Genomic DNA, 21,867 nt, shown 5'->3' with positions numbered 1-21,867 from the left:
TGCAAAGACAATAAAGCTATCCTCATTCTCATTCCTTCCTTAACCACCCCCCAACTATTTCCCTTCTCCCCCTCCTCCACCCACTTCTTTCTACCTTCTGTACTTCCTTATACTCGCCCCTGCCCCCACCTCCTCTCTACTTAGATATATACCCACTACAGTACCCCTGCCCTTCCTCTTCTCCTCTTCCTCCACAACACTACTATTCCCTCTTCCCTTCCATAACTGAGCAGCAACAAAACAACCCTTTCACAACCACAAGCACAAATCGTCCCCACGTATTCTACCACTGCCCTTAAACCCAACTGACACTAGTTCAAACAGAACATAGAATAGAATATAGAGTTTAGGCCAGAGGCCAAGCGTCGGGACCTGAGGTCATTCAGCGCTGAAACGGAAATTAACAGTAAAAAGGATTTAAAGGCGTAACAAGAGAAAAGCCTCGCAGTTGCACTATAAATTAATTGTTAGGAGAGGGTGGAAAGTAAGATTGAAGAAAGAGAATATGAAACGAGGTACAGGAAAAGGAATGAAAGGGGTTGCAGCTGAGGGCCGAAGGGACGCTGCAAAAAAAAAAAAATAAAGAAATAAAAAACAAATAAATAAGAAACCACCCACCCAGAACAGCAGTGCCGGAAACCCAGGGGTAAAAATACTGAAGTCTTCACTATGAGAGAAATGGTCCAAACCGAGCAAAGGAGGGCGAACCGAAGAGCCCTACCGTGGCACAACCCAACGGCTCAACCTATTATGAAGTCCGATAAATCTTAAGGAGGCGTGAGTGGTCACGTCGAGGGCGGTTAGCGTCAGTTGAGCCACTCACACCGGATAACACCAAAATTCACAGTGACGAGTAACGAAACGTCAAGAACAGGAGAAAAAATGTCACAAAAAAGATGATCAGAGGGAAATGATAAAACATGGAATATGGAATGAGGAAAGCAAACACTAAAAACCAAAATGTGTTATGGACAGAAAACTGCTGAAAACCATTTCCAAGAAAATTTTTTTTCTTTATTTCTTAGGAAACAAAAAATGTTAAGAGTCGAGACATGAATTCGTCATAGTAACCCTGAGTAAAAGTCCGATCCCTTCGCAACACTAAAATCCCTACCTGTGGAAAAAATGCTGATTTAAAATGACAGGGTAATAAACACTGCTTCATAAACAGAAACCAGCAACACTGCACAGAAGGCGACCATGATGTTTATGCGAGTCAAATATGTAACAAAAATGAAAGACAGGGACGGAGAGTAGAAAGAAAGAAAGAGGAGGAGGAGGAGGAGGAGGAGGAGGAGGGAGGGAGGAGGAGAGAGAGGAGGAGGAGGAGAGAGAGAGAGAGAGAGAGAGAGAGAGAGAGAGAGAGAGAGAGAGGCACTGTGCGCGAGACTTCGACGCTGCTTGAGAGCTAACCCGAATCTCCCCGAGGCCGCAGCAGAAGTAGCACCTCCAACGCACTCCTAATCTTCCTTCTCCGTCTCCAATCTCTTCCTTGTATTCCGTTTACCACTCTACCGTCTTCCTCCTCCCCCTCCTCCTCCTACCGCCACTCCCCCTCCTCCTCCCACTTGAACCTCGCATGCCAAGGAGCTTCCGGTATACAGAAGGGTAAGTTTCAATCGATTCCCTGATTCCGAATAGTTATAAATGAATAAATAAATAAACAAAGCCCCCGGAAAGAGTTACTTTAAATGTGCATGGTTAACCTGAGAAATGAACTGCTCTTAAAATAAGAACGAAACAAACTTACGACTCGTACAAGTTTAAGTGAAAAAATATAAAACTGTCATTTTTTTTCTTTCAGGCTCTCGACTTTGAATAAACTTCTTCCTCTGTCTTCTCCCCTCTTCCCCACCCGCTCCCCAACCTCTCTCCCAAGACTTCTTAAGTCGTCTTTATGCTTCTCACAGCCTGTCTTTTATTCCTTTGTTTACTGTCTACATTTTGAGTTTGAGGACTTTCAATGTTCAGTGTGAAATTCAATACTATTAGTGGTAAATAAAGAAAATTAAACTTATTTTCGTGTGCCACTCCCCTTCCACAGCAAGGACGTTATGATTCTTCCTACAGACATTTAACATCCGGTAAACATTCTGAACTGAAAGCGTTTTGTACGTGAAGAATAGATCAAGAATATTATAGTTAGGGTTCACTTCGAGACATGCACAGGCCAGCTTTGGGTGACTAGAAAGACAAGCTATAAAACGTCGGCTCTTAATACCCTCCTCAGCCATCCATGGGACAGGGCATGGGGCTGCAACCTTATCGAAACACAACTGGTGAAAATGGAAAATGCGCACGGTGGAAAACACCACCTGCTTCATCATGACAACGCTCCAGTCAATTGACTCCAAAACAGATTTTTTGTTTCAGAATTTACTTTAGCAACATTCATAAAATCCAATGTGGTTTCAACTGATAAGTAAAAAATGCGCCGAAGTTACTTCGGCGCAATCGAGTTTTCTGCACAGTGTATAATGATGTATGAATCTCTCAGCCACGGCCCGTGAAACTTTCAGCCACAGCCCGGTGGTGGCCTGCGATGTTGGCACCTATAGCGGTGCCAGACGCACGATCATGGCTAACTTTAACCTTAAATAAAATTAAAACTACTGAAGCTAGAGAGCTGCAATTTGGTACGTTTGATGATCGGAGGGTGGATGATCATCATACCAATTTGCAGCCCTCTAGCCTCAGCAGTTTTTATGACCTGAGGGCGGACATAAAAAGTGCGGACGGACAGACAAAAAGCCATCTCAATAGTTTTCATTTACAGAAAAATAAATAGACATATCTGCATGAAATAAAAAAATAAAAAACCTCGCCCCATTTATTACGTGCCATAACACACACATGCCGAGGCAATTAAAATATTACGAGTCCTCTACAATCTGCACTATAAAAACGACGACACTGATAACAAAGTAAGAGGATGCAAGCAAAAAACATTTAATGTTTCACATGTGACAAATAAGTTCCAGTCGTCGCGTCACTGCTGTAATATAAAAAATGTTCGTTCTTTATACATGTAAAAATTCAGAATTAGTTATTTAGATAATAATAATAATAATAATAATAATAATAATAAGAAGAAGAAGAAGAAGAAGAAGAAGAAGAAGAAGAAGAAGAAGAAGAAGAAGAAGAAGAAGAAGAAGAAGAAGAAGAAGAAGAAGAAGAAGAAGAATTCATATCAATAATATAAAATGTACCTATGGTAAAAGCCTGATTGGAAAGTGTACTGAAGATCCACTTTTTAAAAATTTTTTCGGTCAGACAAGCTAATCTACCTTCCGTTAAGGGCACAAAGACATCTTCCATTGTAACTGAACCCTTTCCACAATCCCTCCAAGGTCAACTTCCTTACTCCCAAAAAACTGTCGTTCAAGTACCTCAAAAAACACTTACGGTACTCTAAGCCGAGCAGGCTGTTATCGGCTGCTTAAAAACCGCCCCAGACCATAAGTATTATCAGAGTGAATTATTATTATTATTTAGACGATGAACCCTATTCATAGTGAACAAGCCCACAAGAACCACTGACTTGAAATTCAAGCTTCCAAAAAATATATTATTTGAAAGAAGTAACAGAAGGAAATGCGAAGAATTCAGGTATTAGGAAAGAAAATATTTAACAAATTAATAAATATAGATAAAAATATAATCAAAACACAAGGGGAATTGTATTACGGGACCCTAGACCCAGCCAGTATTTTTTTTAGGTATTTATGACTCCATATACGAAAATTAGAAAATTATCCCATAAGGTGCTATGGTTATTTTTCCATCGGTTTTTATGTATTTTGGTGCATCTGCGAGCGCGCAAGCAAGTTTAAATACCAAGGGCATTTAAATGCCGACTCAAAGTGACACCTGTCAAAAGACGGATGATCGGAAAATGTTTTATTTTTTATTCCATTGATTTTTTTTCGTTCGAGAGGCTAACCCTGCTGCAGAGTTTTTGTCCTTGAAATGTTTCACCCATTTTCTTTGATCTGTAATCCATCCCTATTTAGTGACGTCACAACATTTTGTTTACATGTGGCTGGATGGAACTTGTCCCTTAAAAAATATATATTTTTTTTATTTTCCTTGCTATTATTGCTGGGAACATTTTACATATATATCATTAAATACAGCATTGTGAATACGCAGAGACCAAAAACAACAAAAAAATAACCGTAAAGTGGCCTACACAGGAGGCCAGGTCAGCAAGGAAAAGCTCGGAGCTGAATCTAAACGAAGATCATCCAGTGGAAATTCTGCTAAAAAAAAAAAAAAAAAAAAAAAAAAAGTCTTCAGCTGTTCGTAAAGCTCTTTTCATGGCAGAGAGTGTGAATATTTCTAGTGCCAAATAATCGAAACTAGTACAACATCCTAATTATGATGCTAGAGCTGGATAATTAACCAGAAGTGTCGCCAAATACTGCCAAAATTTCACCAAAAGAGCATCTTGACTTAGGTGTCTTTTTCTCAATAGCAGAGCTTTACAACTTCAAATTTCTAATGCTCCGTTGATTTTGAACCTAGGGGAATAATTCTTTTTGCTATTTGTTTCTGAAAGGTTTCTAGTTTCTTTTTTGGCTTAGTTAAAGCTGTGTTTGCTTTAAATACTTTTTAAAATTAATTTTCAGTACTTAATTTTCAATTTTTTCTATGTCTATAATAGTCCGCCTAATCAATTAGTACATACACTAAACCGCACGATAAAAATACCTTATCCACAGGAGGCAATAACGTGCAATCACTCTTCCTTGACCAAAATCTAAGCATAGGCAACATCAGAAAATCATTTATATCACAAAAGTAACATTGGAAACCTGAAAATGAGCATCAACAGTAGAATGTTAGAGGTAATGATATTATTAGCTTTGCAGTGACCAGTTGCAATTAGCGCAGGGACCTACCAGTAAGGTTGTATTCCGTACAAAGCAACCTTACCTCAGTCAACCTAGACAGTAAATATGTTCTTTGTAGCCAGTCGACTGCGGTGGGACGCTCAAGGGGATGAAAAAGCGCATGGGGCTATCAACATCATCCCTAAATATTGAGATTTGTGGGCTGGCCCTTCTACAGAAAGGCCCCTCCCCCGCCCTCCAAAGTAAGGAAGTATACCTTAGTTTAACTAGACCACTGAGCTGATTAACAGCTCTCCTAAGGCTGGCCCGAAGGATTAGATTTATTTTACGTGGCTAAGAACCAATTGGTTACCTAGCAACGGGACCTACAGCTTATTGTGGAATCCGAACCACATTATAACGAGAAAATTTCTATCACCAGAAATAAATTTCTCTAATTCTTCATTGGCCGGTTGGAGAATCGAACGCGGGACCAGCAGAGTGCTAGCCGAGAACGATACCAACCCGTCCAATGAGGAACTGTCGCCCTCCAAAGTGAGCACGAGTGAACACACACACACGCGAATGAAGAGACGTCCTGCTCCTCAATCATTTCTGTCAATCAAAAGCTGAAATATGAGCTTCGGTAGGATTGCTGATTATGGCTGCTTTAACTCACAAAAGCTTCGCACCAAGGAATTTTAAAAAGCACATAAGTCCCTGTCCCACAGCAGCGTCGTATCGAACTGATTAAAAAAGTTCATCATAAATACTCACACATCAAGAACAAATTATTTATATAAGAGAGAGAGAGAGAAATTGTGGGGTCTACATCTTCCCCTTCCCTACATCCGCAATAGAGAGAAGCAACAATTGAAGCGTTCCTAGTGTCTACTGGACACCAACCCAACCGTGCCTTTGCACTCCTTTCCCGTCCTCCCCCTCCTGAACCCCATACCCAAAATGCTATCCTTACCCTACCGCGCTCTTCACCCTTTCCCGTCCACTTCACCAGTCTCTCTCTCTCTCTCTCTCTCTCTCTCTCTCTCTCTCTCTCTCTCTCTCTCTCTCTCATTCCATCAACCTCCACTGTCCATCTTCATCCCTCGACGAAGAAGAACGGCCTCTTCAAGACAATGTCCACTAAAAGAGGTGGATTCCTTTCTTATTCCTCACTGCCACAAGGGCCCCGAACAGCCTCTTTAGAGAACATGCCTCGTTGCAGAATAACCGGATTATAATCTTATCCTTAAAGACATAAGGGCCATGAACAGCTCATTGTCAGTCTTTCTTGGAGAAAAAAAAAAAAAAGAAAAAGAATTTCATCTCATCTTTAAAAGGTTCTGTTCATTTACGAAGCGAAAAAAATCTTGCGAAAGCAATTCTCGGGCATCTGGAACTGACAACGCTACACCGCTTTGTTTAATGAGTAGAAATACTATAGACTACTGTAACTGGCCCTCCCATAACATCCTTAACTGTAGCGAAATGCATCCACAGCAACGTCATTTGAATGGGCTTTAGATCTCTCCTGGATTTACACCTGCAGTTCTTTATGGATAACAACTAAACATTTTTTTTCCAAGACATGGTGAGTATAGTGAAAGCTTTGTCCAAACGCTACAAGAAGTTACAATAACAAATTAACGTAAAAGTTACTTTTTTCCCATTGTTACAGTGGTGCTAACAACTTGGTGCTTCCTTAAATACGGTACCCAGAAACAACTGAACCTTTATTAGCCATAAGATACAGTTTGAAACAAGGCATACCTCTATCCAAAGTTACAACTATTCAGAGAAGTTCTAACCTGTTTTGAAAGTTACACTCAACAACAACAATGATCTTTGGCTTAAGTTAAAACTGCACTGCGAAGCGACATGCGTCTCGATAAGTTCCGTCTGTGCCTTAATTCTATATACTTTTAATGATGATGGTGATGGGCAGATATGGCTAATCCTGAAATGCACTTCTTAGGACGTGATCATCGTCACCATGAATACTTCATCTACTCTTCAAGTTATGTACATAAGTGTACATAATTATTACTATACAACTACAACTAGTCAATTAAATGAAACAACTGGCTGTTGTATAACGGCCCTGAAACCCCAGAGAGCAAGTCTCTAGATTCGCCACACACAAGTGACCCCGCAGCTACTTTTTTCCGGGAATTTGTCACCTCTGTCGCCAACGAAATGAAAAGATTCAAGTTTCGGGTACTGACCACAGTGTCGCCTACTCATATTGGTTTCGAGGCTACGCGATAACCATAAACACCGAGAGAGAGAGAGAGAGAGAGAGAGAGAGAGAGAGAGAGAGAGAGAGAGAGAGAGAGAGAGAGAGAGAGAGTTAAGGGAACGCCTCTCCATGGAAATAAAAAATCGGAGTCGCGACCATCGTCCAGTCAAAATCTCAGGTTCGCCGAACTTCACTCAATTAGGCGAAACTACAAGCGCAAGAATTACACCGCAAAATAATTACTGACCAATGGTGTCGGCGGACTTACTGAATGACTATGCATCTTTAAAGACAGCTCCAAATTTATGACAGTACAAGACATTACAATAAATTCTATCGTCTAGCAATTCACCTATAGACGCAACAATCCATTACACAACCAGGCAATTAAATCTCGGCTGCAAATCCGATCCAGACTGACACTATGCAACTGACCACAGTCATATCACGCCAAACCAAACAAGGATAAAGTATCCCAATGGAATACTTGGGCAGGTGAATAAACCGGAACACTTTCTTGAAATCCGATCTACGCTTCCCAAGGGAATTAACGTGGGCTGAACAGTTCTTGCTCTTTTCTTCCCCTTTGCAAGAACAGTAGTATTAGCAGTAGTATTAGCAGTCACGATGACATCCATAATAATAATGACTGACTAAACTTCAGCTTACGGTCACATGCCCAGCGACACTCTAGTAGAATCAAGATCTTGAGAAACTCGAGTGCGATTACAAAAAGTATACTCGTACTATTGTCTAGCTACGAAAGGTTGAGAATTTCCTATAATCAGCGGCGTTAACATGTTTCCCATCTTGGCGAAGGAGGTATTTTATCCTAACCCAAAAAGGTACGCTATCCAATCGAATTTGATATAACAACAACAGTATGAACAACAAAAACAACAATAATAACAGGAATAACAATGTAGCCATTCTACAGAGTAAAAAAATTAAAACTATGACAAGAATAAACCAATAACAAATCTACATGCAAGAAGGAAAACAAAAAACAAAATTACCAATCAATACGACGGCAAGAATGATCAACAACATCCGAAAAGGAAGTGGAATGACAATACTTATGATTAAAATGAGATGCTCATTTAAAAAACCTAATAATAATAGAATAATTTTAAGTAGCAGTAACAACAACCAGTTAGTTTATCCAAAGCAATTTATACGTTACAAATCCCACATTTTGGACACCTGCCTACCTTCCTTTCAGACGGTAATTTCAATTAATGGGTATTTGTTACTTTCATATTGCAAAAATTTTTAATCGTCATCTATGGAGTCTGAAATGTCAGTGACGTTGACAACCAAACGTCATCCTCGCGGAGCATACCCACTAGGTGTGGCCATTACCGTCACAACAACATTTACGAGGCAGCAAGACATTGTTTTCGCTTTGACGGAAGGGGACCTGCATGCCCAGTACACACGCGACCCACAACACTCGCGTCCCCTTGAATCAGTGAAAGCAAATCCTTCCAGTCGTCACTGCATTCCATTCACAAATTCCAACTGATATTCCTTGAAGAACATCGGTGGATTTCTAGTGGGTCTAGGCGTTCTAAAAGGTGATGGCATGCACAAATTATCTGTCATGTAGATGACAGCTAATTCGCCAGCGTTTATCGATGAAGTGTCATTCCCGGAGACCTTGTGTTGATAGAGAAATTACAATCGGTAAAACCTACGTTAATGCTAATAATTCCACCGACTGTGAAGTCAGACTAAAATTTACTTAACCGATGGGCAAAATCCATGTTGGAACCGAAAAGGAAAAAGAATGCAATCAAAAGGATGTGTTTGTTGAAAGTGCAATAATGCAGCGAGGCATCCTGAGGACCCAGCAGTGTTATAAACCAATCAAATCTAACGCTGTCTCCAGTGTGGAACTTCAACTTCTGATAGATCTAGCCAATCATCATTAAACGTATCTGAATTATCAACATTGTTATAGCAATATTATAACAGTATTAATAACAAATGAATTACCTCAATTCACATTACATAAGATAGTATGCAGTATCAGTTACAACAGCAGGGAGAAGAGTAGCAACAGTAACATAAGCAATAGCAGTGGTATGATAATGGAAGGAATTATCAATTAACCCTCTAAATAATTTATACTTAATATCTAGTGAACGTCAATGTAAAAAAAAAAAAAAAAGTTAATAAGACACAACTCCAACTTTAGGGCACTTAGAAGTTTATGACCACAAGAAACAAAGTCGCAAACATGTAAATGTACTGAATTCAGTGCCTTAAAAAAAAAAAAGAAGTGCACGTGGACAAGGAAAATCATACTGCCAGTAAGCTGTCACTATTTGAAACAAACACTGGGGAACGGAAACTCAGCAAGTCCTAATTATCGGCGGATGTGTCTTCGCCCACTGTTCTCCACACACGACCTTCGATAAAATACGACAAGCAATCTTTCGCGTAGAGGCTGACCACAGCCTTTAACATACAGTCCTACTGAAAAACGTTTGCAGCATGAAGGAGATAAGGTCAAGAGAGGTGCCCACAAGAAGTGGTATTTATGCCGGTCCTTTCAATCGACGAAGATGACTGATACAAATTGTCGCTTTGGGTTTTTGATAATTTCAAGATAATCTGAAAGCAACTCACTCATTACTGTAGAAACTAAATCACGTAAACTGTTTGATCACGGACTAATGCAGGTGATTCCATTTTTAATGTCACCCAGACTGATGGTCTGAATGACTAATCTTCACATACTTGCGTCAGAGCAACCAAATGTAAAAAAAAAAAAGTACTTCGTCTTACTGGCACGGACCTCTGAACAACACTAAATAATTGTTATACTATATACATTTGAAGCACTACATAAATGACAGGGAGACAAGCCAAGTAGATGTTTATTGTATAGTTAGGCTTTGGATCAAACGATTAGAAAACAGAATATCTGAGCTCATAGCAACACCTGAAAGTAACAATAAGTGAAAACAGATTGGTGTCACAACACCCAAGGAAAACTACTACTCCAGAAGAATTCCTAAAATAATGAAAATCAACTAAACCAACGTCCACGACTGTTATCCACTTTCGAAGGGGATAACGGTGGGGGGGGGGGGGACGTTACGTCGTCAGGCAATAGATGTGATGGTGCACATGCCGTACAATGAATCTAAAATAGACAAAGAAATTAACCATCAAAGAATGATTCAGTCACGAAGCCTTTCCTGCAACCTAGAAAGAAATTAAATAATTTCGTTTACCAAATGTATTTTCACTAGTGACAAGATTCCAAAAGCAATCGTTTAAAAGGAAAAATAAGGCTAACAAACACCAAAATCGCGATTAATAAAGGATCCGTGGCGTCAAGAATCTGTTCCCGTTGCAAATGAGCAAATTCTGTGAGATTAAGTCGGCCGGTGTATGTCTGAGCTTGTTTAATAACGCACTTGTTTTTCCATGGGTTGCTGATCACTTTTCAGCGTATTTTCCTATTTCTTACATATGGGCAATCCTCTCATTTTGTTTTGTACCACAGGAATATATATGTATGGTGATAATACTACAGAGGGCCGTAAGGTCAAGAAGTTTACGTCGTGTGGTGGGTCACAACCAGGGCTCAGATGTGATGTGCAACGTCCTATTAATTCATCCCAAACGACTTGCTGAGATCAGGAAGCCTACTACTACCTACCTATATATATATATATATATATATATATATATATATATATATATATATATATATATATATATATATATATATATATATATATATATATATATATATATATATATATATATATATATATATATATATATATATATATATATATATATATATATATATATATATATATATATATATATATATATATATATATATATATATATATATATATATATATATATATATATATATATATATATATATATATATATATATATATATATATATATATATATATATATATATATATATATATATATATATATATATATATATATATATATATATATATATATATATATATATAATAATAAACTTAAGCCAATTTATTCTTCATAACCCATTCAAAGAGTGGACTTAAAGCTTCCTTCCAGATTAGGTCCTAATCTCATTCCTACCCAAAACTAGCTTATTAAAGATTTAACCTGTATTCTGGAGAACAAAAATATACTGAAAACACATATGGTCTTTAATTCGTTGTGAACGCGTACAGAAATGAATAGTTAAGGTTATTACTTTCAAAAAGCTTCGTGAAATACTGCGTAACGTGGTTAAAAAGCAAATATACATCGGACCGTTTGAGATTCAATGTATGCTGTGTCATCCTATTTTTAAGACATTCTTTGCAGCAAAAAACGCAAATACATATAACTTTGGCGCAAGGCGTCTACGATGAGAGAGAGAGAGAGAGAGAGAGAGAGAGAGAGAGAGAGAGAGAGAGAGTCCCTTGTCGACAGCCATCGTCATTAAGGCAATTAGCCAACAATGGCAGCGCGACACCTCCCGTCATTTTCTTTGCCGGTGATTGTTTCCAGCCTGGAAAGTATTAGGAGATACGAACTACGTCACCATTCCCGTCCATAAAGGTTTCTTTCTTCATTTTATTATGGAATTACTGGAATGATATAAGAAGCTCGTCAATTTTGCTGTTATTGCCATAACTGCAATTAACAATACGGTGCTAATAAGGATTACTGTCCAATATCTCAGAAATATAGCCTTTGTTACAAAAATATCTTTGATGGCTGTTCTGTAAAAAAAATACTGTGTATTGTGCTGTCACAAAAAAGTGGACTATTTGAACTATTATAATTTGATTAAGATGCAACTTACGAAGCTACAGCATATTCTAGAGCGGTAAGATTAATTAAGGGTGTTGCCCAGCACGACAAGATTACACGCTTATTTTTTCAGTTGCATAGGCTAGAACGATGTTTAAAATGAGTAATGACTCAACAAGCTACCAATACTGGGTGGCCAAAATATTTGAATAACTAGCTTCGCATGATACGGCCAACGGATGGAGTCAACACAAGAAACAGCTACAGGTGATCGTCTCCACTTATTGCATCCAAGACTCAATCCGACTGTACAGTAGGCTTTACAGCCTTTAAATCTGCCGATCCAATACTATTTAACAAGCTCCCACTTGATATCAGGACGACTGAAAATATCAAGTCGTTCGAGAAAAAACGAACGACTTTTTTTCCGGGTGCTTGTGACAGTGTGGTTTGATAATAATATGGAGTAGCCGTTTAAAAACCTCAGAATGTCTGCATCGTTATGTATATGACGAGTTGAGTTTGTGAGGCTCGCAGAGCGCCTTCGGCGGAGTGGGACCCTTATAGAAAAAAGGAGTAACAGTAAACAGTAACCAGTAATGCAGTAAAATCTCGTGGGAACCTGAAACTTGCGGTAACCGCCAGGATACAGAAAAAAAAACTTGTTTCGTTGTTTATTTTTGTGTTTAGACTTCTAAGGCAAGTAAGATTTTATTTCACATTAATTTTGTACTTTTGAGCGAGTCATTTTTCCTGACGACGACTAACCTTTGCATGTGTTGTCTCTGTAATAACTGTTGCTTTCCTCTGTGTACCCAGGGTAATTTAACCTGCCTTTTTCACGATAAATGTTCTCCATTAACTAACGCAGTAAAGTCCAATAAAAGGCTGCTTTTCGCCATCAGTAAAAAGGTCATTATAAGTATATCCATTTAATGCTGATACCAAGAACTATCGTAAACATTAAAGTTGGCATTGTGGCTATTACATTTACATGTATCTGGTAAAAAGTGACCAGTAGATTCTACATAAATATTTCAGCCTAACAGCAATAGAAACGATTGCCCACTTGGCTACGATGGTGAGGATGGGTCTATTCCTAATTTCCTGCTCTAATAAATATATCTGAAAACGACAGGTATATGTATATACGAGAGGCAATAGTCGTTTATCCTTCTCGTGGTCAGGTCAGCAGCGTGATCTGTTATGATTATGGGACGCGGGTTCGTTTCCAGCTACCGGACATTGTAATTACTTCAAATTTCTAGCACTTGGTTCCAAAGGCTTAGTAGTGAGAAGAGTATCCAAAAAGCGCGAAGAATTCGAAAAGTCAGGGGGGCATTGTGGCTATTACAATTATTATACATATGTACCTGATAAAAAGTGACCAGTAGATTCTATATACACACACACACTAATGTTACAGGCAGATAGCGAAATGCACTTGGGACATTTCATCCTCCCAGGGGCTAGTACTAAACACGGCGAAACAATGATGACTCACCTACACCGTTTCGCCGTGTTTAGTACTAGCCCTGAGGGATCAAATGTCACTAAGGGCATTTCACTATCTGCCTGTAACATATATATATATATATATATATATATATATATATATATATATATATATATATATATATATATATTTATATAAAAACCTTTCATGAGCCAGTTATGTATGCCACGCAAATAGTAGCAAAACCCAACAAATTTAATTACTATTCTACAACTATAAAAATATATCTACAATACTAAGAAATCACGAAAGTAACCACATGATTTTGTTTATTAGCTGAAGTCACTGGGAAAGTTCAAAATGAAACGACAAGAGTGCCAAGTACTTTCGCGTATTTTTAAATACTTGGCACTCTATCGTTTCATTTTGAACTTTCCCAGTGGCTTCTGCTAATATATCTACAATGTGCAAACACTGTATGGGTTCCTCAGACACCTAGATATTATTCTCATTCTACCTTAGCATAACATAAAATTCCTTCGAAAAAACTAAAAATCATTCACTCCCAAGCAGTTCAAGCCAATAAAGAAACTAGCAAAACGGAGTTTTTCCAAAATTCACAATGACAGTTTGAACAAGGGAAACCTATCATTCGTTAATTGACATTAATGCAAACTATGAACAATATTCGGGCCGCATGCATGCAGGAATACATTTCTCTCTCTCTACATACATATACATCTGTCTATCTATATAAAGGAATATTTACACTATGCGTGAGGTATATGAACAAATGAAAATATATATCTTTGGTGTATAAAAATTTTGTAGCAAAATCTTAAATATCTGAGAGAAAAATGCAAATATAACTGTGCCGTGAATAAATACAAATAAAAATGAAAATAAATGAAAATTAGACACCAAACAATACACACACAAAAAAAGGGGAAGTACAGCCAATTTGTAAGGGCTAAAACAGCAACTCGACGGACCTTTCATTACTACAGAGAGCGAGGGCTTCCCTCTCAAGGCATCGCAGACTCAACCACTCCGAGCTCTATTTCGTTATATCTCTAGGTGGGGACTGAAGAGGTACCTATACCCACTACCCACATCCACTGGGTGGTAATGGTAATATTCTTCAGCGTGGTGACGAATAGCACCAGACGATTCTTTGCTTAACTGCCTCTTCGCTGTAACTGATCTTCCATAAGTTTGAAGACACAAACCTGTACTTGCCTATTTGATTTCTCCTGCACACTGCATTACGGTTATGACACTTCTAAACAATAGATGACTACAGCCCAGTTAATAACACATCTTGGAACTTGAACCAATCTTGCATAGCGGCCTTTGGTTGAAAAATTACTATAATGTTTACTTAAGGGTAAAATTCCTTCAGTAACTTAGTCAACTTTTTCTTTATATTGAATTTTTTTCTCTCTCACACATATACCGTATACAATATATGATATATCCATCTATCTATCTATCTATCTATCTATATATATATATATATATATATATATATATATATATATATATATATATATTGTCATAATGCATACCAAGTACCTGGTTATTACACAATTAATCACAGATTTCGGAAATATACCTCACTTCAGCCAGATACCTAAACTCTCATAACAATAAGAGTTATGACTGAGTACTCTAAAGGTAACAGTGATCCCTTAAAAAAGCTCATTAATCACATGAAAAATCAAACAAAGTTTATCAAGAATAGTGTGAGGTATCAACAATTAAACAAGATACATACTAGAGTAAAAGGGCATCACTCCATTAAACAACTTCAACTGTTTCCCTAGTCTTAATTCACTTCAGCAAAACTAAAGGAACAAAACATGTTTATCACTTTGCCTTATGCACACACAATTAATCCTATTCACTGGTGGTCAATAAATGAAACACTGTTTTTAGACATTTTAAATACAAAAATTTATTTTTAAATTCAAAATTTTATAATTATAATTCACAATCTGAAAGTTTACTATTACTTGAAAACAACAATAAAATTTAATTAACTCTTGAATTAAATTATTAAACAAAACCAAATCACAAAAACTTTAATTTAACAAGAAATTACATTAATCAAGAAAAATTTAAACTATCAAAAATTACTCAAGATTTGAAAAGATCTTAGCAAATGAAAATTAAATCAAGTATGCAATGTTAAATCATCAAGAAATATTTAAAATGCTAAGTAAATAAATGTTAAATCACCAATAAAAATCAGGAGATTGCAAACATAAGAACACACAAAAATACACAAAGATTTATCAATAATAATTTCACCAAGGGAAAAATTCTCTCAATATACCTTATTTTACCATGGTAATAAGTAAAATTCACTTCACCCTACACAAGCTTGTGAAAACCTCTGTAAACTCAGTTGCAGCTGCTTTCTATTCACAAAACACACTTTTTTGTCTGGTGCCGTTACAACCAAATTTTTACACTTTCCCTATAATCAAATCTCAAAAGCTAACACTAATACCAGTGACCACACTAACACTTTACGTTAACAATTACTCTTTTTTGAAGAAAGAGATAGAGAGAGAGAGAGATACAGACAGAGAGAGGAAACCACAGCTAATGGTCTCTCAAATAAGAATGAACAGATTTCAGGATTCCAGTAGGAAATTAAAACAATCATACGACGTCATTAAGGCATTTTGGGTGCGAAACACGAAAGCAAAATGTTTTGAATGCAATCGGGACAATACATGAAGCAATCAATCGGGACATGTGCTCCAGTGCAATACTTGTCCACATCTCTTAAGAGGGCATATGTGACCAGAGCCATGTATGTAACATTGCAAAACATTCGTCTTCTTCTCGTATGAGACAAAGCTTTTACAGAAAACTTTACACGATCTAAACTGGCTAATTATGATGGCATGTTTTTAAAAACAAAACGAAAACCAGAGTTGATTTCCAGAATGATTCAGCAATTGTTATCTCGACCTGTCATCGCTTTACCTTTTGCAATGACAGCTGAAGTGAAACAAACCCTTCGCTACAACACACGTGCTGCTCATATACTATGTTACTATTAAAAATGTATTATTAATTATGAATTATGCTGTTAACTAAATCACTAACTCTTTTGAGATCTGATACTACACTACATACAATATTTCAATAATTATTATTATTACACATAATACATGACATATAGAAGAGTAAATATATCAAAATTATAGGAGGATATACAGTACATATTCCAAGGCAACATCATGAATATATATAATATACACACATATATACACATACATGCATACTAATTTAGGTCTTAACCTTCCAGTTTTCTGGGGTGAGGTTCCTACCCCCAAGTCCAGTCACACAGGTGTTTAAGGGGCTTAAGTGCCGACAGCTTCTGGCATTTCCTGACAGTCACACAACCAAGTACTACCCAGACGCAACGTGCTTGAAACCTGATTGATCAGTAGGACAGCAGTAAAGCTAATGTGTTACTGCTGTTGGCATTTAACGTCTATATCAACCTTTGTCACCCGTGACTAATCCGAGATCCACCACAAATGCGGACAGCCCCTTTTCGGTTTTGTTAAAAGACACGGAGGTGGAAGAAGATAAAGAGTCTGCAAAATTCCATGACTGGGTAATATGGTCAGCGGGCAATGTGTGTGGGTAAGGGAGGGCAGCAAAGTGGAATAACAATGTTAAGTGGTGGGATGAAAAAATGAAAAAGGCTTAGTGAAAGAAAAAACGGAGGTTTTCTAGATGGAGTTACTTGACAGAAAAGATGACCATGAGCAGGTTGACGGCAAGATCAAGAGGGGAGTCAAATGTGAAAAGGGCAAGTAATAAAAACAAAAAGGAGATGCAAAGGAAATGAGTCGTATATAAACACGATTCATAATCATATCGAAAATATAACTCACTTTACTGTAGGTAATAAAAACAGATTTATTACCAATTAAAATCTCTATAATAAACAATAGTTACAAAATTAACCCGAAATGAATTTCCGATATCGAAATCACCAAGAAAATCGTGAGTGAAACAGTCACAGTTCAGAGGCTGTTTAATATCAGTAAGTCTGCCTTTCACTACAGCGGTTTGAAAGAGAAAACGGCTGCACCTATAGTTTTCTCCCACAACAGAATCTAAGGGAATTTATCGATGACTTTCACCCTGTAGAATCTGCTTCTTCTTCCAGAATTAAATAATACATGAAATATGAATAAGACATCTCTACGTAATTCATTTAACAGGAGAGAGAGAGAGAGAGAGAGAGAGAGAGAGAGAGAGAGAGAGAGAGAGAGAGAGAGAGAGAGAGCAATAACCGAACACATTCTTATGGTCATTTAAATATGCCAAAAGTGTCCTCGTAATTGATGAATTATTCATCAGAGGTCGTCGTCATCCACTACAGCATGAAACTCAAGGTTCAAGTGTGTGATTGTGTGCGCGGGCGCGTGGAGAGAGAGAGAGAGAGAGAGAGAGAGAGAGAGAGAGAGAGAGAGAGAGAGAGAGAGAGAGAGAGAGATTAGACAATGCACTATAAAAAAGCTGGCGGTCACACTTCAAAATGCAAACTTCCATCCGAACCGTTGCAGTAACTTTTCAGTGAACCCGATTCGTAATGACAACATTATTTTCATCACCACACAGATACCATAAGAATGTTTTGGGAGTAAAATAAACTTATAAGTTCTTGCGCATGCAAAGGCCTACAGTCGACTATGACCTACTCGGTACTAAAATCGTCTGATCTTTCCTAGATAGTGACCCTCAAGGGTTTTAACCCGGTGAGTATCCACCCTTGCGGTGTGTTTAGTACAAGCCCGTTGGGGATTACCGCAAAAACATAAACAAAAGACACTAAATATAAAGATAACGACCCCAAGAAATATTAGTCTTAGATAACGACCCCCAAAAACCCTTGGGGGTCACTATCTAGGAAAGGTTCGAATCCTCAAACGACAAAAACACCGCTATTAATGATCATCGCCATTATAACGGTTATAAATAACTAAGACAATTTCAATATCAATAGTAATAACGATAACGTAATAGCCGTAAGCCAAAAATATTTCTCACACGGAGTTCCCAGGGAAATGTAGGTCAGGGAGTGAATGGATGTGGTTACCTTGGAAATTCTGACACGCTAAAGATTTTCTTTCTGCCTTTACATACATGGTCACTCTACAAACTGTAGCATAGTTGGGCAAGTAAGTCACAGGTTTCGCGATTTCTAAACAATAACGGAATGTTTTTTAACTGGCAAAGGAAAGAAACAACAAAGCCTCTATTGAAACGGATTTTCATATATCGATTTTAATAGCGAATTTAATAACGACAATCAGAAATTAAAATAACAAAACGACAGCGACAGTAGCAAACAATGTCTTACTATATTTGCTTCCTAGCTGTTATCTACTGTACATTAGTCACAACCCCTTCCCACAACTAAGCAAAAACTTTCATAAAAAAAAACACCAATACCAGAAAAAAAAAGCTCAAAACCGCAACTCCAGGAACATTGCCGCTCACGCTGTACCCTGAAGCTACTGCACAAACGGCGAACTTGCAGATATGTTTCCACTAGTGTCCTACTTTTCCCAAATAAATACCGTAATATTAATGACCAAAAAATTCAGCGACTCAAAACTGTCCCCAATTAAAATCACCACACATGCCGGAAGTTAGTCTGTGGTAATTAGTGCTGCTTTAATCACCTGAGGTGTTGGGGTGATTACCAGGGAATTTGGCTGCTGGCCACTCTGCTACTGCTCAGTAAGACTGCTTCATCATGATGGCGACGACCCCACGTACAAGCACTCACGCACAGCAAACCCAAGAGACAGCAACTTCAAAACTGACCATAATGCTTTTAAAAAACAATGTCCTTTAAATGACTGGAAAGCAGCTGAAAGCAAACAACTGCAGTGAATGGAAAAACATGTAAAAAATGCGCAGGAGTTTCTTCGGTTCAATCGAGTTTTCTGTATAGCGTATAATGCTGTATGAAACTCTAAGCCACGGCCCATAAAACTCTCAGCCGCGGCCCACGAAACCTTCAGCCACGACCAAGTGATGGCCTGCGCTGTTGGCACCTCTAGAGGAGCCAGACGCACGGTCATGGCTAACTTTAACCTTAAATAAAATAAAAACTACAGAGGCTAGAGGGCTGCAATTTGGTATGTTTGATGATTGGAGGGTGGATGATCAACATACCAATTTGCAGCCCTGTAACCTTAGTAGTTTTTAAGATCTGATGACGGACAGACAAAGCCATCTCATTAGTTTTCTTTTACAGAATACTAAAATCTTATGATGCAACTATGAGTCCAACATGCCTTTCATGTAAGACTACAAGACACAACCACCTTTAAACTTCAACAACCTTTACAGTGCAATAATATGATTAACAGTGTTCCCCCCATCCCACTTCATCTACCCCTTGCAACTGAAAGACAAGCATTATTTCCAGCGGCTTCCTTTTCATCTTTAACCCTACAATAAACAAACTAACGCGCGCGAGTACATGTTGGAAACTACGTACCACAATCACATGAACTGTGTCAAAGATATAATAAAAAATAAAGCGACAGGAGCAATTTTCACTTCGCGAACAGAAATACGCTCAAAAGAACAGCTTATGTTGGGATGAATACATCTGCTTGGCTTCGTGTGAATACCTTATCTATATTTGCCTACAAACGGGAGGCTAGAATCGTAATTTACTACTGTCGCTGTTTGCAAATAATTACATCTTGACTGGTCAGTTCACGATTACTGCTGCTGTGGCTACTTCATGCTCGTGAATGTTTGCAGCAAAAAGACGGCCAGGACGATTCGAAAGAGTAAAGCTATGCGAATAACGGGAACCTCGGGAAGACAGAACACTCATGAAGACCGCAAATACCGGTGGTGACATACGCGAATAACTATCAAAGATTACATTTGAGATTAATAATTGCAAGAGATGTCATGGGAGTGGAAACCGCGATGTAACGGGAAGACATCCGTATGGCAGATGAAATTAAGATATCGAAAGTAAACGGAATCGGGAGTGGAGGTCAAGTAAAAGGCTTAAAGAGGGTGGCGTCAAGGCGCAAAGGGACCCTGCAAACACCCCTTAGTAATCCCTGTAGTGCACCATGTGAGGTGCACTGACGGCAATATCCCCATACAGGGCCTTGAGCTGTTCAAATGGTTAATGAAGCTTCAGAGTACATAAAAACGCTTAAAGAAAGAAAAACCTAGGAATGAAAGTATGAAAGAAAAAAGGCAAAATGGTGAATCAAATTAAAAAGTGGAACTGATGAATCGCAAATTCAGGTGATTTGTAAATATAACGAAATATGAGACCAGAAAAAAGGGGCTGAAATCACAAGAAAAAGGATTTTACGAACAAGAAAATATAAAACGAAAAAAGAACATTTCGACTACATGGCGGAAGTTTCAGAAAGAAAACTAACCATGTACTAGTGCTCAATAACCATGAAATGCATAACTTTAGGAGCCAAATTGTACAAGATGGTGGACGGAGATGACCAGCTGGTCATAAGACTCTCATGGGTAGCTCTTGCGAGGCATAAGGTATAATCAAGTTACGGAATTCATCTCTAATGTACCAGTTGGCAAGGAAGTAAGAAAGGCGTTTAACAGACCATTATTATCATTATTATTATCTAGTTTGACCATATAACTGCGTCAAGACACCGGACTCTCATAGGGCTGGCCTTATACATTGTTGAAAATCATTGCACGCTTTGCACGTATACAAACAAACTTCAAGGCAATAGGAATGTATAAGCACACGGATCGAGAGAGAGAGAGAGAGAGAGAGAGAGAGAGAGAGAGAGAGAGACTACACATCCAAGATTAAGGGAAGAACTTTTACATATACTCAAGCCCTACAATCAAAACAGGTCTAATATGTGTTTAATTCTTAACTGACAGAAATCATTGAGGTGTAGCTCTTGAAACAATTTCATGGATTAATCTGAAAGTCAAAGACAGTTATGTTTCACAATCAATGTGTGCTAAGTATATTGACTATAAGCACTTATATACATACGCATGCAGTGCGAATAATTCTTCACATTATACAGAGCACTGACAATATATAGGTTTAACATAACACTACAATGATGAACAGCAATGACCAAGCCCCTAAATCACTTCACCCATACAAGTTCCCACACGTTACCAGATACTGCGGTTCAAATTACAGGTGGTCTGCCTTCTATCACAGCACAAACATCCACACAAACAGATGAAATGGCCAAGAGATGACAAGTCAAACGCCCATCCAAAATGACAGAACTTTCTCCACTTTTCTACTCGCTCAACTAGAGCATCTCCCGTAGGGGGGTAGTGCCGTCAGTGCACCTCTTGCGGTGCACTGCAGGCATTACTTAAGGTTCTTTGCAGCGTGCCTTTGGCCCCTAGCTCCGACCCCTTTCTTTCTTTTACTATACCTCCTTTCATATTCTCTTTCCTCCATCTTATTGTCCACCATCTCCCAACAATTGATCCATAGTGTAACTGCGAGGTTTACTCCTGTTACA

The 21,867-nt window shown here is 38.1% G+C and overlaps 1 protein-coding gene across 3 annotated transcripts in view; it reads right to left on the bottom strand.

The window, feature by feature from the left end:
* pnut (septin 7-like protein pnut) overlaps positions 1 to 21,867 on the bottom strand; it is a 483,231-nt gene that overhangs the window by 373,420 nt on the left and 87,944 nt on the right. The gene's annotated exons all lie outside the window — the stretch shown is intronic.

Source organism: Macrobrachium rosenbergii, chromosome 8 (genome assembly GCF_040412425.1).
Source record: "Macrobrachium rosenbergii isolate ZJJX-2024 chromosome 8, ASM4041242v1, whole genome shotgun sequence".
Lineage (NCBI taxonomy): Eukaryota > Metazoa > Arthropoda > Malacostraca > Decapoda > Palaemonidae > Macrobrachium > Macrobrachium rosenbergii.
Note: the sequence above shows the minus strand (reverse complement) of the source record. Positions and strands in the feature narration are given on the sequence as shown.